The sequence below is a fragment of the Lepisosteus oculatus genome, chromosome 21 (assembly GCF_040954835.1).
Source record: "Lepisosteus oculatus isolate fLepOcu1 chromosome 21, fLepOcu1.hap2, whole genome shotgun sequence".
NCBI lineage: Eukaryota > Metazoa > Chordata > Actinopteri > Semionotiformes > Lepisosteidae > Lepisosteus > Lepisosteus oculatus.
Window position 1 is genome coordinate 2,799,529 of NC_090716.1, and position 12,606 is coordinate 2,812,134.

At 42.2% G+C, this 12,606-nt stretch overlaps 1 protein-coding gene across 3 annotated transcripts in view; it reads left to right on the forward strand.

Moving 5' to 3' along the window:
* ano3 (anoctamin 3) overlaps positions 1–12,606 on the forward strand; it is a 111,428-nt gene that overhangs the window by 20,931 nt on the left and 77,891 nt on the right. The gene's annotated exons all lie outside the window — the stretch shown is intronic.

The window sequence follows — 12,606 nt, forward strand, 5'->3', positions numbered from 1 at the left end:
TTGCGCCAGTGTGCTATAAATATTCTGAAAGTGGGAAGATGAGAGGAGCCACAGGCAGCGAGGGAGCAGATGGTACTGACAGAATAGAGAAAAGCACACCATCCACACAGACCCCTTGAAACCAAACCAAAACAAACAACAGTAGCAATTTCAATTGTTGCTTTCATCCGATCACACAAAAGCTGTGACAGTACATTCCACAATAGATATGGAATGGTACAGTTAAATGGCAGGAGTACGAAATGAATGGAGATGGTCCTGAGCTGGTAGCCAGCTGAAATGTTGTTCTCGATAATTGTCTCTTGAAATTTGTGTTTTTAGTCCGCCAGATCATTTCCCCTGCTTTTTGTAGAAGCTGTTTCAGCTGAAAGGAGATTTCGGAGCTCTCTCAAGGATTGCGAAGCCTGGCTCAGGAGATTTGTGTCAGATCGGAGGATAGCTAGGAGATAAACTCTTCTTGGGGGGATTTGGAACTGGGTAATTAAAGGTCATTTAAAGAATAAATATCCTTACATTGCAAACTCCTAAGATGGTTATCTGGCCATATCAGAATCCCACACCTGGCAGATAATGGGACTGTGAGCACAGCTCCTGCCCATTCAGCAGAACTGCCTGGCAGCAAAGAGCTGGGCTGTGCGCTGGGCTTTACTCGAACTGTGAAAGCTGCAGTGTCTAGGGACAAGCAGGAAATGGCTGTGGTGAGTGGAAGTGAATCTGCCATTCGGAATTGCACTTGCTTGGCAGTAATAAGTAGCGAGAAATGCTTTATAAAATAAGACCTTGTTTTTTCTTCTTGCGGCATTGCATTCTCCTACAGACCCCATTATGCTGTAAGTGTGTTTTTAATTCTCTCAGACCATTGGCCTTTACCTGATTCTCTCACACCCTTGACCACTCAGTCCCTTACAGGATCCCCAGTGAATCCCAGATAAGCCCTTGGACAGAGAGCAGAAGTCTCTTTGCAAAATTGATTCCAGCACTTCACACTCTCTCACACCTCCTATTGTTTTCATTTCCAGCGCCCTAAAGGCCTGACATATAACCTCTCCCAAGACAGCTAGGACACCGCTAATTACAGACTTTGATTACTCTGTGGAGAGCCTGGAGGCGCCCGTGACAAGGTTATAAGGCCACGAGCATCACTGCATTGTGTTTTATTAATCCATACATCATTTGCAGCCATAAGGGGTGAGATGGAGGTGCTGTGCTCTACGCATACCCCATACATCAGCATTAACAATCCTGGAGTGAACTGGCTCTGTAGCCCTGGCAGACTCCCTTGGCTTGACCCCGCCGAGCTCGTAGGATCTTGAGTTGATGTCACAGTAGCTGACCTTGCAAGAGCAAAACAATCCAGGTGTTTGGCGACTCAGATTGGGCCAGGTCACACAAGAGCTCTTGGCCGGCTCTCTGTCTTGGCAGGCTGGGAGAGTGGCCTTGCCGTCCTGGGCACAAAAGACGGCTGGGATTTCTCTTCAAGATCTTTTGAAAAAACGTCGCCCAGGGGAAACCTCGTTGCTCCCCAGCGCGGTGCGGGAGCTTGGCTGTCCATTTATAACTACGAGTCCCGAAACAAAAAGGATTTGTTTTGTCTAAAAAGAGTTGGAGATTAGGGATCCTGGCTGTAGACCAGGGCTGGACAATCCTGGCCATGGAGTTTGGATCTACAGGGTTTTAGAACATTAGAACTGGGACCATAATAATAATAATAATAATAATAATAATAATTGCTTACAGGAGGCCATTTGGCAGCTTGTACAGTAGGGAATTGATCCTAGGATCCAATCTAGGTCTTTCTCGAAAGAAACCTGGGTATTGGTTTCGACAATAAGGGTGGGTAGCTTTCTTCCACACTCCCACAGTTGTGACCAGGGTTTTCATGGCTTTGTGTTCTTACTGAACTGTAAGAAATCAACCCATTGCCAATTCTTAAACCTACCTTTATACGTGCTCAGTGGCTTTACCTGATGATAGCGGAAGGTGCCCCTAATTAATCCGATTTGTTTTCAGCACTTGGCAAAGCAGTCTCGTCCTTTCGAGACCACCTCCCTCCCTCCCTGCCTGCCAGCAGCACCTCCTTGCTTTTCGATTCTCACTTTAGAGCTGTCCCATTCACGCGCGCAGCACACTGCGCGAAAGATTCTTCGGAAAATGCAAACGACGCGTATTCTTCAAATTCCAAACAATGAGTTTCAGCGCTATTCCGCCAATGCAGTAAACCCAGCACTTTTTTTCCCCCATCGTGTTTGATCATACGTGTGACATGCAGCATGACTGAGCATCTCGGTGCAGTACGCCGACAGTCTGAATATCTGAACTCGAGGCAGTTTTGCGAAGGAGGTCCCATGCCGTTTTTGAGGTGCATCTGAGTGAAAGCACTGTTGCCAGTTTCTCTCTTTTTTTGGCTTTATTGTTTGTTTGTTGATGCTGAGAAAGCATTTGCCAACCCAAAACAATCTGCCCAGGAAGCTGTCCCGGCCTGACCTTCGCTTCGATCGATTGACGTGCAGAAGGAACACGCCAGTTGCTTCAGACTCCGATGGAAAAGCGATACAGGGCCCTGGAGACCAGAGCATCTCGTTTGTTTAGAGAGAACTGGGATGGGGGTGGGAGGAGGGGATCAGTTATGACTTCAGAGAAAGAATGGTTGGATTAATGCAATCCCTGTGTGTTCTTTGAAAATAAACAAACAAGAGCGAGCCTGACACAGCTAGTTTTTTAAATCCATGGATTACCTTTACAGCTGGGCTTTTTGTGTGCTTTGATGGAAATTTCTGAAGGGCTTTTGAGCTATTAATTAAAGTCTGATATAAAACTAGTGTTAAGCTGCAAAGCGATATGTATCAGTAATGATAAGAGATGCACAGAAGAAAGTATAAAATCTAAGGCATTCTTTGCATAGATTTGTTACTAAAGATATGTTTTGTACTGCAGCACCCAAGTATTCTAAGAAAGTCCTCAAAAGTATTTGCAAAACACATTGCAATTGGGGAAGAAAGATAGAGGAGAGGCATGTATTAGTTTCCACGTTTATGCACCACTAGCAATATGACTTGCTAATAATTAGTTTTCTATTGCATCTATCTCTGCCACTGCTGTTGACTAAAAAAGGGTTTTGCGGTTTGATTTTTTGGTGTCTTGTCCAGGGTGTGTCCCACCTTGTACCTACTGCTTTGCTGGGATAGACTCCAGTTCCCTTCCTACCCTGAAATGGATGGAGCTGTTTGAAAATGGGTGGATGTTTTAAATCTGTATTCATGATGTATCCGCCTGTTATATGATCTTGCAGGTTAATTCTACACATTGCTGATTTGGATGGTGTTTGGGAGGTGTTAGATCTTTTCTTTCCTCTCAAGATTTCTCAAAGTAGACGACACCCACTGAGATGGGTACCAGGGTTCACCTTTTTGTGTAGGTGAGCTGTGCTAATGTACCTAGAAATTCTGACAGTTTGTATACATTTATATTTACATTTAAAAGGAGTTTGTCCTCAATCAGCATTACCATACGTGATGAGGAAATGGAAATACCCTCCTGTCCCATGTCACTTGTTCTAAGAGTGTTAGATGTACTGTTTACCGTGAACAATAAACTCTCTCCCCTGGACATTTTTATATAGTTATACAAAATATATAGTTAATGTAGAAATTCACCATTTTGCATGAATGCCATGTAGCTCTGTATTAAATATATACAGTGCTTAATATAGCAATATCATAGTTAATATAGAAATTCAGTATATTAAGCAAATCAAATCCAGTGTTTTGCATACTATATATTTAACATAGAAACCCATTTTACTAAGTCGATGTTTCTATTATCATTTCATGTTGGAAGTTATAAATACTGCAGTCGTCTCAGAGATATAATTTAACACTATATGGTGAAATTGCAGTGAGAATTTTTTTAAATAATATATATATATAGTTGATTAACGTGCAAATATGCTGTATTTCAGTCTCTGGATTCCAAATGAAGAATGTTTATTCACATAGGCATATTTAATTTTAGAAAGCAAAATAAATTTGACCAAAAAAATACACTATTTTTAGTTTGTTGGGTGTTGAGGAGCAAAAGCGAAACACTGCTGAGAAGAAAATATTACCATTTTGCTTTTTTCCCCGATCGTTGTCTTTCACCAGGCGAGTTATAATGACAGCGCTGTGTTTTTTTAACAAGCAGGGAGAGGGAGGTTTGCTCCCTTTCCGGTGTCTGAAAGCTGTGGTGGAGTCGTCACGCAGTCTGGGGAATGTGCTTTAACTGTAGGGGAGTTGTGTGAAAATATTGCATCCGCTGATTTCGCTGATTATAATCACATGAAACGTAAGACACTGTAATGGGCTGGTGTTTGCACTTGCCAAAATGTAATGGAAATTGGAGCTGCCATGCTGTTGTTGTGCTTAGGTCATAATTTGCTTAAAATGTCTGCTAACAGATTGTCAGACACTCCTTTTGGCTTTGTATGTCAGTGACTGGGAGGATGAGAGGGGCCGGACCAGGAGCAGACACCCTGTTTTTCACTGTTGCTCCTCAACTCTTTATCTTAACCTGTGCTGCTTCTGTGTGTCACACAAAGTGTGTGTGTTGGACTTACAGACAACAGAGCAATGCTTTGCTTAGGATGCAAATGAAGAAATTGGAGTAGTATGGACACTTGTTGGTGTAGTGTCAAACAAATGACAAAGTTCAGGTGTCTGTGAAGCAGAAGTCCCTTTATTTCATATGCATATGGAAGTCCGGCTTGCAACCACCAGACTTAAAAAATAAGTAGCTGAAGATGGTCCTCTATACCTTCAAACAAAAAGAGTTACTATGACATATTCTAAACAAATGCTAAAACAGCAACACCTGCCACTTAATTATATCTAAGTTGCAGACTAGACAACAGTTAGTTCTTTTCATATTCTGGGTGTACAGCCAGCTTACCAAATACATGCCCCTTATCTTACTGACCAGGGACAGGCAGCATCTTTATATATATTTGAGCCCAAACCCTACTTCAAGCCACTAGACTGCATAGTTTGCAAAAACATACAAAAACAAGAAAATTATATTATAATCTCACTTCCCGGGCATTTCTCTTATCTGTTCATCCTTCATTGACTAGATGGGAGACCTCCTGGGAAAAACTAAGGTTGCTGCTGGAAGAGGTGTTAGTGGGGCCAGCAGGGGGCGCTCACCCTGCTGTCCATGTGGGTCTTAATGCCCCAGTATGGTGATGGGGACACTGTACTGTAAACAGGCGCCGTCCTTCGGATGAGACGTAAAACCGAGGTCCTGACTCTCTGTGGTCATTAAAAATCGCAGGGTGCTTCTCGAAAAGAGTAGGGGTGTAACCCCGGTGTCCTGGCCAAATCTCCCATTGGCCCTTACCAATCATGGCCTCCTAATAATCCCCATCTATGAATTGGCTTCATTACTCTGCTCTCCTCCCCACTGAGAGCTGATGTGTGGTGAGCGTTCTGGCGCACTATGGCTGCTGTCGCATCATACAGGTGGGGCTGCACACTGGTGGGGGTGGAGGGGATCCCCATTACCTGTAAAGCGCTTTGAGTGGAGTGTCCAGAAAAGCGCTATATAAGTGTAAGCAATTATTATTATTATTATTAGATGGGATCACCATTCTTGGAACTTGGGGAAAATATGGATTTGGATCCTAAGAATCCAAAACTGCTAAATAAGGAGACTTGTTGCAAGACTACAAGACACTTGTGCAAGAAAATGTTAGGTGAGGAGAGCTGACGACAGGAGAGTTTGTGGGGAAAATTTAAACGAGTCCTACATCTCGCAGTAGATCGATAAAGGCTGAAACCTGTAATGTCGCGTTGAACAAAGCTATCTTCCAATAAGGACCAAGTAAGAGGTTTATTCCGTGCTGAAAAGAGAAGAAAGAAAACGCAACGTTTCGGCCGTGGAGCCTGACACCTGAAGAGGGCTCCACGGCCGAAACGTTGTGTTTTCTTTCTTCTCTTTTCAGCAGGGAATAAACCTATTACTTGTTCCTTTGCAGCCTACGCACGCTGACGCAGCTCCCCACCTGAACTATCTTCCAATAACACACACTGGAAAACAGATTCCCACAATTATGGGAATCACTTGATGGGCTGTGACCTTTCTATCATCCAGCACTACCAATACATTTTCCTACAAACTCTGGCAAACCACGATCAAGTTTATGTACTGTAGCTCTGCGCTTCACTGCCATTATAATACTAAAGTTGTGCCGTGGATGTAATGAACTGTTGCAGGTTCCACTTTCATCTCTTAGGAGAGAGCGAGGCTGTGACACTGCGCCACACAGCATCCGCAGTTTTCTAGTGTCCAGTTACTGAATGGATGTTTTCAGCCTGAGAGCTTTAAGTGCAGGTATCCTGAAACAATAAGAGCATAAGAAAGGTTACAATGAGAAAAGGCCATGCAGCCCATCTAACTGTTCATCCAAAGGCCAGTGGGCTTCGGGGGCTTTATGAGACTGCGCCACATGTGCAGTAGATTAGACCTATTTGGGCATACATGGTGTTTTGATGGTAATCCCAGTGTGAGGCAGAATGACAGCATGCGAAAGACAGCATGGCATGTTTTATCACAGAGCATACTCGCCCCAGCTGTGCATTAAGAGAATCCTATAAATATCGCATGAACCAGCATTTAAAATTAAAAACCTTCCCCACGGAAGGGTGGATACAGCAGACCGAGAGCCTTTTTAGACTTGGGATTTCAAATAAAAAAAAAACACAAAAGGAAAAGGAAAACCCGAATTTCAGATTGGTGACCTCTTCCAGTCTAAATCTTGATTTGAATTTGAGTCTTGAATTTAGATCAGAGCTGGAAGCAGTGCCCTTGTAAAATAGCAGTTTCACTGACAGCTGTCCCGGACCGCATTCTTGTAACACGCTGATGTAATTTAGCCTGAAACTGTCTTTCGCTCAACAGCAGGCGCGTGTTTTCATGTCTCCGAATTAGCATACAGGGGAACAACTCCTGTTTTTGCAACTGTGAGGTTATTTTTTTCTTCCCTGGGCTCTTTCCCGGAATTCGCATTTCTTTCCAAAATTGATTAACAAATGTTGTTTTTTTTTTTTAGTAAAGCACGGATCCCCCCAGAACCACTCCCTAGATACAGAGCTTTGTTAAAGAGGCAGGATTTTCAAAAGGGTGTGCGGATCGTGACAACAGAAGTCCCTTGGGTGGGGGGGGGAACCCACCGGCATTCGTTTCAGCTGCAGCAGATCTGCTTGTGGCGCAGAATTGTTGTGTGATCAGGCCCATCGTTTGACTCACATCTATTGATTAAAGACTTCCCATCTGCCAACACCTGCTGTCCAAAGCTCTGTAGTTCAATCATTTTGATGTGACAGGCATTTCTTCCCCTTATTGTTTTCCTTCCGTGCACTACAGTACATCAACCAATTTTTAAGAAGCAATAAAAATGTATTAATCTCTCTCCTGGGCATAGAGATACTGGATCACAACATCCATGGGGTCTCAGTGGTTTTGAACAAGCTCTTAGTGGGTCAGCAGTGGGTTCACCATTTCAGTACATCTCAGCCCAGCATCTGAATATGATGAACTTTTCATGTATTCATTATTAGAGTAAGGTCTGCAGTAGCTTATGGGTAATTATCGCCCTGTGTTATTGATCGATGAAAGGAAGCTTTAGTCAAGATCGCTCCAAACGATCAAACAACTAAAAAAAAGGGCTTTAAAGCCCTTTTATGAAAAGGGCACGGTAACTGATTTCTTTTTTTTCGACCTTGTGATCTGAAAGGCATCGAAATGCTTTGTTTAGTGTAATTTTGACATGTCTGTGCTTTCAGGTCAATAAATATTTAAGTTTTTTCCCCACTGCCCCCCCCTACTGTGTTTAATATAAAAACTGGATGAATTATGAAGATATAAATAGGTCATTCAGCAAACTGAAATATGAGATACCTCACTTTAGCTTTGCTGTCGCAGGAATGCCTGACCATACGTTTCCAAAGTGTTTTAGTGCCATAAATGTTTAAGGAGCAGGAAATTCAGGTTTCGCAGAATCTTTGAGGATTTTTTTTCTTTTTTCTTAAAGAGCAGGAGTATGAAAATTTTAACGTGATACTATAGCCAATCCAAGACTGTAATGTGCTAACAAAATATATTTCAAGTTTTGTTTTAATCAATTTTAAGTATTCTTATTGGAAAATCTTTTTTGGTTTTGCTTTTAATTTTCGATTTAGTTGTGGAACCAAAGCATGACTCCACGAAAAGGCCCAGCTGCTTACAAGATTTAGTGTTTCTAATTATTTTTTGTAAATGTTCTAGGGATTATCTGACTCACTGGTATCTGTGAATCACTGGATTAAATGTCTACCCTTTACATTTTCTCAGTAGATGGATTGATCAGTCTAGGTTTTTATCACCAGTTTCTTTATCTTACTGCCTATAGAATTCAGCATTTCACAACTCTTTATCACCAGAACCACTAATTCTAAAGTAGAAAGGCATCAGGCATATACAGCAGAACCCTTGAAACATGTTGAAACAAACAGGTGATACACATGTAGAGGACATGCAAACATGAAGCATGAAATGGAGGAGACTCAAACACAGTATTACCTGGTAGAATGGCTCATATACAATACAGGGCCTGATGCCGAGACTCATGCAGAGGGCTATTATTTATACTGTAGGGGCCAAAGTGTTGAGGGAAAGCTGGATAACCACACTGTTTGCCCACTACAATAATTACTTATAGTTTTATTGTGCTTTTCTGGGCTCTCCACTCAAAGCTCTTTACAGGAAATGGGGATCCCCTCCACCCCCACCAGTGTGCAGCCCCACCTGTACTCTGATGATGCTCCAGTCCTCTCACACACACCAGCTCTCAGTGGGGAGGAGAGCAGAGTGATGAAGCCAGGTCAGAGATGGGGGTTATTAGGAGGCCATGACTGGTAAAGGCCAGGGGGAAATTTGGCCAGGACACCGAGGTAACACCGCTAGTCTTCCTGAGAAACACCCAGCGATTTTTAATGACCACAGAGAGTCAGGGCCTCAGAAGAACAGCGCCTTTTTCGATACTGGGGCATTTGAACCCACATAGGCCACAGGGTGAGCGCCCCCTACTGGCCCCACTAACACCTCTTCCAGCAGCAACCTCAGCTTTCCCAGGAGTCTCCCATCCAGGTTGTTACCTTCACCAGTTGTGAGCTGAAGGGTGATCAGACCTCTGACAACAATAATAAGGCGGCACTGAGTCACTGATACTCATTTTTTTAGCAGCAGGCTTGCGATGTGTTTCATTTAATTTCTTCCCTAGTCACCCCTTTCTTCCCCTTGTGCCCTTTGTTGCAGATATATTAAGTCACCTCGCACTGCACTGTTTTTATACCAAGTCTCACCATCTGGCCTGGGTATTCTCAAAGCTGTTAAGAGAACAGGGACCCTTTTGGGAAAGAACATATCCTGTCCAGGATTTCAGAGCTATAGTGTTTATTTTAAAAAAATAAAAATAATTTATTTTAGTAAAGAATGGCAAAAGGTTCAGGCCCATAGGTTGTTTTACTCTTGAGTGATAAATGCGTTCTATAATGCTGAGAGGGGAAGCATTGATTTTTTTTTTTACTTTTAAGGATGAATACTGTAAGTTTCAGAGGGATTTACCACAAAAATGTTCACCAGGTGTGTATCAGATTGCGAGTTGAGGGGAGAACTGAAGCAGAGGGTGGTAAAAGGTCCGCAGGTTACCAGACAATCTTACAGATGAAATTCAAAGTGTCTCAGACTTGTGCTGACGTGATGACTCGTCCTTCGGAGCACTGTTTCACCACAGGCAGGGTTCATCTCTGTGGCCCAGGCTCCTTCTCCAGGAGGAGGATACTTCACAGGCAAGCAGGGCTGGCTGAGGCACAGCAGGTCAGACTTACTGACTTACTGCCCGTGACGGGTAACAAGAGAACTGTCACCAGCAACGCCAACTGATTTAACACTTGTATACAGTTAATGGAAGATAAATATCACCAGCTTTAAAAGAGACAAAATATGACTGAAGGCTGTGGTCAGCACATTCGTGTGCTAATGACATTCCTCTGACTAATGTGTACAGTTATTTGACATATTTTAGTAGTTTGAACCGGCTTTAGTGTAACTCAAGTGGCTGAAGGAATGACACCCTGGCTTGTCTGTACTGTATATCGGTTACCCCCACCCCTATTTTGCAAGGGATGAGCCGGGGAGCTGTTGCAAAGGTGGAGGGCGGTGTGGGAAATGAAATGCGTATGCTGGGGAGACAGGAGCATGATATTTATATGCAGGTGAGTAGAAGGGAGTGAGATTAGGGTTTGACCTCCCCCTTAGTCTTTGTTTGCTTGTGATACTCCCTTTAGACAATATCAGTGAATTGGGTCCTTCAAAGTTCCAGTTTGTTGGACCCCTGTGTTTTAGCATCACACGATTCCTGCATTTCCTATGCTGTAACCCTGTTTTGTTTTTTTTTGCTGTATTTCTAAGCTGTCCTCCCTTGAGGCGATCCAGGATGAGAGTAGCTCCTTCTCCTCTTTGATGTAACATGGATCATTTCGGCCGACAGTCCCATCTGACTGAAATGCAAGAAGCCTGTTAACTGCTTATGCAGTAGCACTGCACTCTTTTTTAGTGTTTTTTTTTTTTTTAGTTTTCAGCAGTCTAAGAACCTTTCCTGTTCTTTTTGGCCTCCACTTTAGAAGTTTGAGTCTAAGTACAGAGTGTGCTAAAAATGACACACATTAGTGAGTGCGCCTTCAAAACCTGAATCTCAGCAAGTCATTTTTCAGCTTGACAAAGAGTGTTCGCTTTTCTGATGGACTGAGACTGGGTGACCTAATCTCCTCCTAAATGGCTGAATTAATGGTTACTCTGAGTCTCTTTTGCAGATGGTGTTTTCCTCCTCATTTAACCCGTATAAGCAGAATCCTGCCTAGTGGTCTTGTAAATGACATGGGGAATGATGCAGATGATACAGCAGAAGGCTGATATTTACCCTACAGGTGCAGAAGTGTCGTGATAAAGATTGGACGTTTCTGAGATTTAAGAGTACGCATGTCATAATTTGGCATTGCTGTGTCAAATAATTTCTAGACAGGTTAATACATGGAAAACTGTAGTAAATCACAGTGAAACTGGGGTGAAGCATGGAGAGGGGTGGTGAACTGTCATACCAGCTGATTGGAACCACAAAAAGCAAAATTGCTGTAAAAGCCTGAGAACAAAATTGGAAAGCTTCATAATTACCATGCAAATGTACAGTGCTAAACTTTTAAGTGTAGCTACTGCTTTATAAAGCCTTTGGATACACCAAATACAGCACAAAGACGGTGAGCACTGCAACCTGCAAGCTGCAGAACTCTGCAGGTCTTCGACTGCACTTAGAGATCATATCAAAGTGTGTGCCAGCACACTGACACTGAACAGACCACTACCCTGCAGGGCAGGACTGGAAAGACCACGTTCAGTGAAAATAATCTTCTGTACGCCGAAGGCATATCTGCTGCTAAAGCCTTCACCCTTGGGATGATCATGATTAAACTGCAGGCGAACAATCTAATTGGCAAATCCTCAACTTGGTCTGTTTACCAACCAGACTTTAACGTGGGCTCAAAATCAAATATCGATCAGCCTGCCCCTTCTCAATCACAGGGCACAATAACACGCAATCAGCATTATTTTATGCAAAAATACTGGTTTTCCTGTAGCTCGCGTTGATTAATTAAAATTGGCATGACACTTCAGAGTCTGCTGTATACGTCTGCATTAAAAGCTAGGACGTGGAACTCAATCCAATGAAGACAGTCTGCATGGAATACAATAGGAGACTTATTTCTGACTGTTAAATACTATTTTACCTCAAAAAGTAATATTTTACGATAGTTATTAATAGGTTAAAGTTCTTTAAGGCACATTTTACTTTCAAGGTATATGTTTTTTTATAAAAATGTTTTTACTTTTGCTTTTTATGATACATTTTCTTTTGAGCTTGAATTATGATGTTTAAAATGTGCTGTGCTTTGCAAGTAATGTTTTTAATTTACATATATTGCAACTTCACTGAAGTGTAATATTATTTTGTTAAAAAATGGGGGTTTGGATAAATATTTGATAAATACAATTTACAGTTATTTCTTTTGGGCTTATGCACTATATCAATACCAATGAGGAAGTTTCTATTATCTTCAGGTAGTGATTTTTTTTTAATAATCTTGTTGCAGAGATTCCTAACAAATGTATGTTTGAGGTCTGTAGGATAAAGTAAAAGAAAAAAGCAAAATTAGGTTGCAGTTTGAGGGCAGTTGAATTAGAAAAGAAGTTTTGATATCGCTAAAGAAATGACAAATTAATGGGAATGCAAGACAGCCTTTCAAGATATTCTGACAACAGACACTTTACAAAGCAATTCCCAGAACTTGGAAAGATAAGAAGAGGCTTGTGGGGAGAGAGCCTAATTTAGCTCCTTCCAACGACGCCGAGTTGAAGCTGAAAAATGTTCTCTTTGGAGCTCGTCTTCAAACAGGACTAAACCGAAATTAAAGAAAATGAAAGAGTGCTCGGTAAAAGTACTGTAAAACCGTCTTTCGTGTTCTTTTCACAGACCGTTGTCTG